The 12,312-nt window shown below is 41.1% G+C and overlaps 1 protein-coding gene across 2 annotated transcripts in view; it reads left to right on the top strand.

Annotated features, from left to right (window-relative positions):
• TMEM132B (transmembrane protein 132B) overlaps positions 1–12,312 on the top strand; it is a 548,756-nt gene that overhangs the window by 504,919 nt on the left and 31,525 nt on the right. The gene's annotated exons all lie outside the window — the stretch shown is intronic.

Genomic DNA, 12,312 nt, shown 5'->3' with positions numbered 1-12,312 from the left:
GAATGAATGGGTCCATTCACATATCATATAGCAATATGCCATTGTTTAATGAAATATTATTATTATTATTAATAATAATAATAATAATTAATAACAGAATAAGTATAATGAACTTTGAATCACATAGCACCTATAGTGTTTTTACATGTAATTAGTTCTGGAATAGGATTTAACCTCATGTTACCAATGTTTGCTTTTGATATGATTGCTTTAAGTTGAACTATAAAATGGGGTATTTTCTAAAAAACAAATAATTATTTTCACCTAAATTTGCACAATCAGTTCCCTCCACTGAAAAATAAACAGACTCAGCAAGAAAGAGACCAGTTTTGATTTTACTTATTCCTCTCTGTGCCCCATAAAGCAAATATGATGTCCTTGAAGAAAGTAAGGACATATTTGGTTAAAGTCGCAGGATCTAAGGAATTTAATATTTTGAGGTCCCAGTTCTGCACAGTATGTGTGTAAAGTCAATGGTATTTAAACATGTACCTAAGTGCTTTGTGAAGTAGGAATGATTCACTGAATAGGGGCTCCAGTGGGGTCTGGAACACCTTCCATTCCCACTGATGCTCAGCATATTATATAAAGGAGTGCTTACAGACATTGCTTAGACATCTTTAAGGGATGGTACAGTTTTGAGTCCTGCCATGAGGGCAGGAGACTGGACTCGATGACCTCTCCCTTTCAGTCCTAGTATTCTATGATTCTACGATTGCTGCATGTTTAGGGCTTGGTTTTTCTGTGACCAAACAACTAGGGCTCTGAGGGAGGATCATATTCTTATTTGTAATAACTGCTTGTAGCCTAAAAGCTGAAATCTGGTTCATTGTTATTTTTACTCTTGTATGCCTAGACACATATTGGTTATGGTGGGGGTGCATGTGAGTGCTAAACTCTAGACACAAGTTACATAAGAAATAGCACAGAAGCTTTCTTGCATTTTTAATTCCCTGGAAAGTCTTGCATAGCTTTTGCAAATGGAAGGGAGAAAGTAGGAAACTTGACTCCCTCCTGTGCATTCTGTGTGTTCTTTGCTTGTATGTACAGTATGCATATAGATCAGAGCACAGGCTGGAGTGAATTCTGAATCCATTTCAACATTGGGGCATGAATGTATTCAAAGTGTCTGCGAGAGTTGATGTCCTTTGAATGAGTCTGATGATCTATAGTGGCTCAGTTAGTTATGTCCTGGAGATGAAATTCTGTTTAGATAGCATTCAGTATTTGATGGATTTTTCTATTCTCCAGTGGGATTGTTCCTATGCCTACAGAACATGTAAGTCCTTCCTCTACATAACTGAACAATCTGTTCTTACAGCACTCTCAACACTGTGGTATCAGAGAGTCACCAGTTTATTAATGGAAACCATTCTGTTACTTATTTGACTCAGATGTTTTCTGTATTTGCTTTTATTAACTGTAGAATTAGCGTACATATTTCTTGGGTGAGACATTATAATGGCTGTGAAGCAACATGGGTATGTCTAGACTACAGGGTTTTATCAACAAAAGTCCACTTTTTTTGTGGACTTTTGTCGACAAAACTATACCTGCGTCTACACTACCGCTGAGTTCTGTCGACATAACGTTGACAGAACTCGGCAGTTTTGTCAAAGATGGTAAACCTCATTCTACGAGGAATAACGCCTTTTGTCGACAGAAAGTTCTGTTGACAGAAGGTATTATTGCATGTACACTGTCCTTTGCGTCTATATTCTCATGTCGACAAAGCGGCTTGCTTTGTCTACAGAACTGGATGCAATCTAGATGCTTTTTGTCAACAGAAGTTTTGTTGATAGTATCTGTCAACAAAGCCTCTGTCGACAAAAGCCTGTAGTCTAGACATACCCCATGAGTCCAGAAGGGTGAAGGGTCGATGAACAGTTATGTGTATGAAGAATGCATGAATGTCCAGAACAATTATGTAAACTTAGAAATATTTTTGGCTACAGGTATTTGTGACAGGGCAGTGAGAAATCAAGGATGCACTTTACTATAAAAGGGAGACAATAAATATAAAAAAAGACCTGCCCCTTAAAGACCAAACAATAGCCTATGAACTTCACTCTACCAAAGTTGAAAGCTAAGGTCAAAAGGATAGCTCAGACAAAGCCAGAGAAGGGAAGGGAGATTAGCCACAGCTCTTTGCTAAGAAATCCTTTCTCCCCGAAACTGGAGGCATGTCTATACTACGAAGTTTTATCAACAAAACTAATGTTGACAAGAAAAAAATCCACAAAAGCAAAGTCACCAAAGTGTGTTTGCACTTGCTCCTTCTGTTGACAGATCGTGTCTACACTGAGGGGCACCATCATCAATAAGTTATATGTATGTATCCCACAGGTGTGGCAACACCATCTGTTGCTAGGTGTTGTGGGAACGCAGAATGGAACATGGTGCTTCGTGTGACTGTGTAAAACATTAGGTTCAGGCACTTCTTTGTGTCCTAGCCCTCCAGTGGCTTCTGGTTTCCTTTTGTGTTATTTTTCCAATTGCCATTCTTTGCTGTGCACTCTGGCATTGCTCATGGTAGCGGAGATCCTCTTGAAAATACTGACAGAGGAAGAAGACTCAGAGGAGCCTGACCATGTATGATATGGACAATGATAACCTGTCATTGAATTTGGCAGTGATAGAACATCTGTACATGGTAGATCGGTTCTTTTGGAGTATGAAATCAGCACTGATTGGTGGAATCACATTGTCATGCAGATGTGGGATGAAGAGCAACAGCTACAGAACTTTAGGATGCATAAAGCAACCTTTCTGGAGCTGTGTGCTGAACTGGCCCCTGACCTGCAGGACAAGGATGCCAGAATGAGAGATGCCATCTTGGTAGAAAAGCATGTGGCAATTGCTGTCTGGAAGCTGGCAATTTCAGACAATTGCACATTGAACTTGAGTGGGAAGTTTACTGATGGGGCTGTATCACTGCAAATGTGTGGGGCAATACATTATATTCTACTACAGAGAACTGTAATTCTGGGAATGTGCATGAAAAAATGAATGACTTTTCAGATGGAGGCTTCCCTAACTGTGTATGTGTGTGCATAGGGGAAAACAGAAGGCACACATATTCCAATATTAGCTCTAGACCACCTTGCAACAGAAAACATCAGTAGGAAGGGGGAATTCTCTGTGGTGTTGCAGGTACTTGTGTATGACCATGAGCATTTTGTGGACATCAATGTGGGATGGTCTGAAAAGGTGTGTGCTTCAGCTCTTTTATCTTTGCTCTGCACTATAGCATATTCTGATCAAAGCCCTTTTCACACAAGCCTCAAGAAATGCGCCAATACATGTCCCTCAATTCCTATATGTCACACACAGCTGGAACTGAACAAACTCATCTTCCCTTACACTGATCATATCCAACAGTTTCACAGTGGTCCAAGCGGGAGAATATTTGGTGAGATTGACAATCATGGTCATCTGGGAAGATGCCATGAGACCTCTCCATTGCTGAGTCAGGAAGCAGAAAATGGAATTTAAAATGCCCAGGGGAAGGGGAGAGGCGGATTGTTGATTACCTGGTTGCAGAGAGGCGGAGTTCAAATTGATGATCAGAGTGGTAGCTTGGGCATTGTGAGGTCAATAAAAAGAAAGTCTCTCATAAGGAGTGGAAGTTTTTGTCACCAAAACTGGGCATTTTTAAAAGTCACTTTGCAGTGTGCATTCTCTTACTCTTTTGTCACCAAAAGACAGTTTTTGACATCAAAACTTGGATATGTAGACATGGCCTAAGTCTCAGATTCTGCCAGGTATTTCCCCAACTCTCCCCACTTTCTGACTCCCTCTTATATTGTGTCGGGTCAGAGACTGAATTAATTTCCTATAAATCTGGTCCAGCTGCACATTCAGGCAAATAACTTTAGTCCTTCCTGTCTAGAGCATTAACTCCCTCTCTTCTAACCTCTGAATAAAGGATGCACATCTGTCTTTACCACCAAACAATGTGGTAATCAGTATCCAAGAATGCATGAAGCAGAGGAACTTTGGAGCAAGGACAGAATCTTTTTAATCCAATTGCTGTGACAACTTAAAAGTAGCCTCCAGTGATTCATTTGAAGGGCAAGCTCTGATGTAATGAGATCATTGGAGTTGGAAACCTAAAAATTCACCTATCATATTTGAATGTTTTTCTGTTTAATTAAGGAAACAACATATATTTAGAAACAAAAAAAGTAATTGAAACTCAGTGACCATGAAGAGATAATTGCAGTGTATATGTATGCGTCTCAATGAAAGGATTTGTTTACCCTGGAGAGATTAGCAGGGGAGAACCTGTTGAAATCACATGTTTTAATACTGCTAATAAGAATGAAATCAGTTCTTAAAGTTGATTCTTCCCTGTGTGTTCTGTTTTAGGAACTAGCTGGAACATATTTCTAAATGCCATCGATACTTTGGACATTGTTTTCTAAATGGTAACAAAATTACCACCACCAACATTTTAATGCATGAATGTGCATTGTCTTCTGTAAAAGCAGGATAGTTTGAAAAATAAACGGGGTGCATGATTAGTACATGAATTCAATTCTTATTAGAATTTTTAAACAGGAAACAAGGTTTAGGAGATATCTACTAGATTCCCTCTAGGTAATACATACTTGTATCCTAGAGTGCCTCAGAATGGTATCATTACTGGAGAGGGAAGTACTGGAAAGATAATATGCTAGTTTAAAAATATTAACTTGGAAAAAAGACATTTAAAAATGACACATTGGGGTTATTTTGCACACATCTAAACTTAAAAGCGTATAAACCTTCTGTTTCAGCATCAAGTTGACTGGCCTCCTTTCATCTTGTGGATCACATCATTTGCCTAAAATGGTATTTAAAATATAATTTGCAGATTCCAGGCCACACATTTAACCAAGGGGAGGAAATAACTGTGCTTGGGAACATTCCTGATCATTAATGAAATTGCACTTATAAAAGTGTATTATAAGAATAATAGACCAAATTCCTGCCCTCAAATACACAGGACCTCCTTGCAACTTAGAATGGGGCAACAGAGTGTAGGCCAATCTCTTCTATTCATGGAGTAACTTTTTAAGCTCATTGGACCCTGCTTCTCAATGCAAACATTACCAATTAGTTGCTCCACTGCAGTCTAGCATGAATCTTTGGAGTTGCACATCAGTACAGAGAAACTACACAATAATTCGATCAAGGAGCAAAGCATGATATCACATCCAGTTAAAACTTCATGAGGGCTGTGTCCAGACTCAGGGGTTTTTTCGGGAAAAGTAGCCTTTTTCCGAAAAAACTTCCCCTGCGTCCAGACTCAAGCCGCGTTCTTTCAAAATTAAATTGAAAGAACGCGGCTTTTCTTTCGATGGCGGTAAACCTCATTTCACGAGGAAGAACGCCTTCTTTCGAAAGTTCCTCTTTCGAAAGAAGGCGTTCTTCAATGTAAATAGGGCTTCTTCGAAAGAGAGCATCCAGACTCACTGGATGCTTTCTTTCGAAAAAGCAAGCCGCTTTTTCGAAAGTTCAACGTGCAGTCTAGACGCTCTCTTTCGAAAGAGGCTCTTTCGAAAGTATCTTTTGAAAGAGCCTCTTTCGAAAGAGGCTTGCAGTCTAGACATAGCCGAGGAGATTAATATGGTACACATCTCCAGGCTGCTACAGGACAGGCTGCTCCTATGGAAAGCCTAGCATAGTTGCATATTTAGGCCAGGCCTACACTGCGGGGGGAAGGTTGGCTTAAGGTATTCATCTCCAGCTATGTAAAAAAATGTAGCTGGAGTTCATGTATCTTAAGCTGAGCTTGGTGCTGTCCAGCAAGAAGTCAACGGGAGAAACATTCTCATCAACTTTCCTTACTTCTTGCAACAGTAGGGAGTACTGGTGCCAATGGGGGCAAATCCTCACAGCATCGATACTTCAGTAGGTGGAGATGTGGCCTTAGAAATACCAAAATTATTTAGTGTTGTTGAGGAGAACCTTTATTTGTCCAGATCCAATTCAGGAAAGTATCTTTGTTCAGTACAGCGTACAACGTAGCTATGTCTAGACTGGCATGATTTTCCGCAAATGCTTTTAACAGAAAAGTTTTTCTGTTAAAAGCATTTGTGGAAAAGAGCGTCTAGATTGGCACGGACGCTTTTCTGCAAAAGCACTTTTTGCGTAAAAGCATCCATGCCAATCTAGATGCGGTTTTGCACAAGAAAGCCCCAACCGCCATTTTCGCCATCGGGGCTTCTTTGCGCAAAACAATACTGCATTGTCTATACTGGCCCTCTTGCTCAAAAGCATTTGCACAAGAGGGCTTTTGCCCGAACGAGAGCACCATAGTATTTCCGCAAAAACACTGACAATCTTACATGAGATCGTCGGTGTTCTTGCGGAAATTCAAGCGGCCACAATAGACAGCTGGCAAGTTTTTCCACAAAAGCAGCTGGTAAGCAACAGGACCTAAGTATGTGCTAGAAGTCAAACTTATGTCAAAGCGATTTCTTGTATAGAGAGCTTATTCTGGATTATTTTTAACTATCAATGTCCATAGCACTTCTGTGTATGACCACAAATGCAAAGTACTGTTCTTTTTGAATTCCACTGTTCTCTTTGAATTCCTTCCTTCCTTCCTTTCTATCAATCAATACATCTGTCAAAGAAACCATCCTTTACAGCAATGTTCCCTCTAATATTTTTCCATCCATGAGTGAAATAAATGTGGTTACATGCACCAAGGCATGGGCAAATGTGCATCATCACATGCTGCTGGCTGTGAACATTCTGCTAATCAGCTGGGTGGCATTTGAATTTCTCCTGGGTGATCGAGTGCTCTGTTTGCAGAGGTTTTACTAAGGAGAAAAAGATGAGGTAGTCTGATTGTGTAATGACACCTTTAGTTTTCTCCTCTATCACATTCTTTGGTTAAAGCATTGTTAAAGGAATTTATTTTTATCCCTTTTCTGCTGTTGGAATCATGCTTTTGGAAATGTTCAATAATGTTTACTTGTTTCTAGACATATCACAAAGAGTTTGGGGTTCCTCTTAGAACAGCTCTACATCTTCTTCTTGCTGAAACTTTCCATCACTCATGTCCAGTGGTGGGCAGGCAGCCCATTGGGGTTTTATGTATGGCCCATAAGATGTTTTGTTTACCATTGCCCACACACAGAGTTGCCAGATCTGCTGGTTTTTGAATTAATATTTTTTACCCTGTCAGTATTACTGAAGTGACACACATGGAAACTAGAGCATATGAAGTGAAGCGCATGCTGGTTGCACACAACACTGAGTGGGAGAGCCATGCACTCCTTCTGCATCCAATCAAAGCACAGCTGTGTTTCAATCTACATAATCCGCAAATTCTAGGTATGCAAGCACAGTTAGCAAACTGTCCTATGCTGAGTGACTGTCTTGGTTGTGACTCCCTCCCTTCCCCCCATCACCCTTCTGTTCTGAAATGTGATTTGTCCTTTTCATATGTGTTCATTTTTTTAAATTGTATCCTTTGGTATATATGGTTGTGACAATTTTCTTCCACTATTTGATCTGAGGAAGTGGGTCTTGGCCATGAAAACTCATCACCTAATAAACCATCTGGTTAGTCTTTAAAGTGCTACATAGTCCTGTATTTTGTCTTGGTTATGACACTCTTGCACCCCACTGAGATGATGGAGGCCCATTCATGCAGCCCACTCACTAGTCTAGGTTGCCCCTCACTGCTCTAGTCTGCTCTAGTTGGTAGGACTCTATAGGGAGGCTGAGAAACTAACTACAAAGCTGCAAGAAAAGACTGAATGTCCAATTCAGTCCAGGTATTAAGATTGGCAGACAGGGAAAGTCCCTAAGTTAACCAGCATGATGGAGAATTTTGAGTCCACCTTGCTAAATTCTTATTATTGGTACATTGTGTTAACTTGCTTCAGTTTCTAACCTCAGTGAAACTCCTGATTTAAAAGCCTGAATCTATAGCCCTTGTTCATACTGAATGCTGCTTTCTTAGAGCAGAAGTTTCATTGTGCTCAATTGGACTCCTCCCATAAGCAAGTAGTACTCACTGTAAGTGAGATTTGCAGAATCAAACCCTATGCAAATTCTGGCCATATGTTTTGTTAGTTTTTTATGGGCTCAAAAACTTGTCATCTGAAAGCATGTGTCATTTAATATGGGTACAACAGAATCCATGTAAATGCCTATCTACCTGATGCAGATGCAGTATATAGACATCTATGGAATCAAGGTTAAAATAGTAGGCATAATAATTTTCTACCCTCAGTGCTGAAGTCCAGTTCAGAAAATCTGACCCTCTGAGTTTTTGGGAGGCCTCACAATTATAAATGCCTGTGATTCCCCCAAATTGGAGGGAATCTGATGTTGTGGGATGGGACTGAGGATGCACGTCACAGCTAGACAACAAATAGGTTCAGGAGAGAATGAGTAGGGAGGGGTTTAATGTATTGTTTGTGAGGCAGATCCCACCCTGTGAGTGAAGAGGCCACTCCAGAAGTGGAATAACTAAGGTGCCCAAGGGCAGGAATCAGGGAAACCACACTGAGGGTACCTCTACACTACAGAGAAGAATGAAGCTACCACTGTCGATCTTCTAGAATTCAAATTAGCGGGTCTAGTGAAGACAGCTAATTCAAACTGAGAGGGGCACTCTGGTCAATGCTAGTAGTCCTGCTTCCATGTAAGGGTATGTCTACACTACCACCCTAGTTTGAACTAGGGTGGTAATGTAGGCAACCGGAGTTGCAAATGAAGCCCGGGATTTGAATTTCCCGGGCTTCATTTGCATATTGCCGGGTGCCGCCATTTTTAAATGTCTGCTAGTTCGGACTCCGTGCCGCGCGGCTACACGCGGCACGGGCTAGGTAGTTCGGACTAGGCTTCCTAGTCCGAACTACTGTTACTCCTCGTTTAATGGTAGTTCGGAGTAGGAAGTCTAGTCCGAACTACCTAGTCCGTGCCGCGTGTAGCCCTTGGCATGGTCCGCACTAGCGGACATTTTAAAATGGTGGTGCCCGGCAATATGCAAATGAAGCCCGGGAAATTCAAATCCCGGGCTTCATTTGCAACTCCGGTTGCCTACATTACCACCCTAGTTCAAACTAGGGTGGTAGTGTAGACATACCCTTACATGGAAGCAGTTCGAACTAGGGTGGTAGTGTAGACATACTCTAAGAGGGGTAAGAGAAATCAAGGGGAGAATATGCTTCTTTCAGCTTCCTACAGTGCGGACAGTACCAAAATTTGACTTAAGATACTTCAACTTCAGCTACACAATTAATGTAGCTTAATTCTACCTTATCCCACAGTGTAGACGTATCTGGTGAGTGCAGATTCTCTTTGTGGCATGGAAACCAGCTCTTGTGCTCCCCACAACTTGGTTACAAGACAAAATAATAAAATGCTTTCTGCCTTGCCTCCCCCCTGCTCCCAAGCACCTAAACTAATTCCTCTAACTGAGGAGATCATTTCAGATCATGCTTGCTAATGCAAACACTTAACAATAATAATGATGAAGCACAATCATCCAAAATGGAACCAGTTTCATAGAACTGTGTCAATGCCCCCCAGAAGAAAGCATTGACCAGAAAAACCACACAGCATAGGGTGTTTGAAGTTCTTGCAAGAATGCTACAGATGTCTTGTAAGAATATTGCAGAAAAGAGGGTTAAGATTGGCATTCAAGAAAGCTCACAAGGTTGCAGTTTTAAGTTTATTTCAAGAATGAGACATTTATTCTATTTGCCTTTCACATTAAAAAATTCCCATCACTGTTATTTTTTTACATAGTCCAGAGATTTCACAGTCCTATCACATTTCTTTTGGAAAGCAGCAGAATAAAATGTGCCTCTGACCTTTACTGAGATCCATAATGTGCTTGATTGGTCATTTTTATCCTTCTCTTTTATAATATCTCCAGCCTGGGTGCATGTGGCTGAGGTGAACTATTTTGCAGAATATTTAAAAGGTTGCAGCTGCATTGTATTCTACTCTTCCATATGAAGAATTAAAGAGAAATTGGTGGCTCACTCAGGGTACGTCTACACAGTAGTGTTATTTCAGAATAACTAATGTTATTCTGAAATAACAGTGAATGTCTACACTATAAGCATTTATTCTGAAATAATGTTAAGGTGGAGGACTTCTAATTCTGACTCATGATGACCCTCATTTCACAAAGAGTAAGGAAAGTTGAAGGAAGTGTTTTCCTTTAACTTCCTGCTGAGTAGACAGTGCCAAAACATAGCAATTGATGTAGCTAAAGCTGCATGGCTTAATTTGACTTTAGCCCTGCAGTGTAGATGTACCCTCAGTGATTTTACTTGGTTTGGGTTTTGCTGTGCAATAACACATGGCTGGTGTGGAGAAAGTAAATAAGAAAAACTTATTTATTTGTTCCCAGAACACAAGAACTAGGGGGTCTCCAAACAAAGTTAGTAGGTAGCAGGTTTTAAACAAAAGGAAGGTTTTTTTTTCACTCATTGCACGGTCAACCTGTGGAACACCTTGCCAGAGGATGTTGTGAAGATCAAGACTTTAACAGGGTTCAAAAAAGAGCTAACTCAATGTGTGGAGAATAGGTCCATCAGTGGCTGTTGGCCAAAATGGGAAGAATGATGTCCCCAGTCTCTATCGGAGATGGGGGACCAGAGATGGATCACTTGGCCCTGGTCTACACTAGGGAATTGTTTCGGAATCCCCCTCCCTTTATTTCAGAATAACAATTGGAGTATCCACGCTACCCAGACCATTGTTTTGAAATAATGGGGTGGTTGTTTCAAAATCTGTACTCCTGCTTTCCTTGGGGAATAATGCTTAATTTGAAATTGTTATTTTGAAATAGTGTTAGTGTGGATGATTCAGTGCTGCTAATTTGAAATAATTGGTCTCCAGAGGCATCTCACAGCTGCACTTGTGGCTGCTCTGCCCCCCCTCCCCTGCCAGAGGATTGAAGGACACTTGCAGCAACAGTTGGGCCAGGACCTGGGTGAGCAGTGTCTCCGGTTCAGACTGGTCATCATCCTGCTGGAGTAGCATGTGGGCAGTCTGGAGGCAAGAGGCACAGCACGAGACCCGTGAGCCTGGCATTGCTTTGCAGCAGCTCTGGCTCCATGGTGTGAGTGCTGTGGTGTCCACAAAGACAACTAGATCACACTGCATCTGTTTGGTGTCCTGAGAGAGGGGAGGCAGCGAATGAGTGGCATGTGAGATGCAGCCATAGACAGGAGCCCCCCTGAAAGTGTGTATCATAGCTGCCTGACCAAGCAGCCACAGGAAGTGTCCGCCCTCCTGATGCCCTTTCCAGAGTGCTTCTGGGGGCTCTACATCTAAGGCAGGCTCCAATCAGTGTGGACACACCATTTCAAAATAATTCAGAGCAATTTTAATGCTTCTCGGTAGAGGGGACAAGCTATTTTTATTTTGTTATTTTGGGAGTTATTAGTTAGATTTTACTTATTTTGAAATTATTTCCTAGTGTAGACGATGGCCTCGAGGATTACCTGCTCGGTTCATTCCCTCTGCGGCACCTGGCATTGGCCGCTGTCGGCAGACAGGATACTGGGCTAGATGAACCTTTGGTCTGACCCTGTATGGCTGTTCTTATGTTTGTAGGGTTGTATAAATACATACATTTTCCCATTCATCTCATTCATGTTAATCTAGTGGTGCTTCACCCAGGGTGAAAGGCATTTTTGTCCACATGGTCACCACAACACCTATGTCCCAGTTAAACCCTATTTTGAGAGCCAGCTTAATTTGTTCTTAAGCAGCCCTCTGTACAGGAGTAAATTTCACTGCAGGATTACAGCCAATTAAACATCTCATTCTGCTAACATGCAAGTTTTACTGAGGTTTACCTCTAATGGGAAGCAGCATGGCTTAGAGGCTAGTGCTAGACAGGAACTTAGGAGACAAGGATTCTATTCCCACCCCCACCATTAGGTGCACCTGGGCACGTCATTTTATATCTCTGTACCTCAATTTCCTCTTCTATAAAAATGGGGGTAATGATGTGCACTTTCTTTGCAAAGCACTTTGAGATCTATGAATGACTAGCACTAGATAAGAAGTATGGTTTCTAAATTTTATTTCTATTTTACTCTCACCAGCAGAATTATTCAACTTTAAGTGAAAGGAGAATCAAATCATTCTCCCTCCTACCTCCCTCAACTGCATGCTGAATAACCTAACTGCAAATCTGGGTTCTTGGGAAAACAATTTTCACATTTTCATGTCTGTTTTTTTCATGTTTTGCCCAGATAGGTTTTGATTTGTTTTAAATATATTTAAGTCAAGCTCTTTTCTAAATCACCTGCATGCTGTTAAAGAGCGTTGTGA

Source organism: Pelodiscus sinensis, chromosome 15, assembly GCF_049634645.1.
Source record: "Pelodiscus sinensis isolate JC-2024 chromosome 15, ASM4963464v1, whole genome shotgun sequence".
Taxonomy (NCBI): domain Eukaryota; kingdom Metazoa; phylum Chordata; order Testudines; family Trionychidae; genus Pelodiscus; species Pelodiscus sinensis.
The sequence above is the reverse complement of the archived record's forward strand: the minus strand, read 5'-3'. Positions and strand labels throughout refer to the sequence as shown.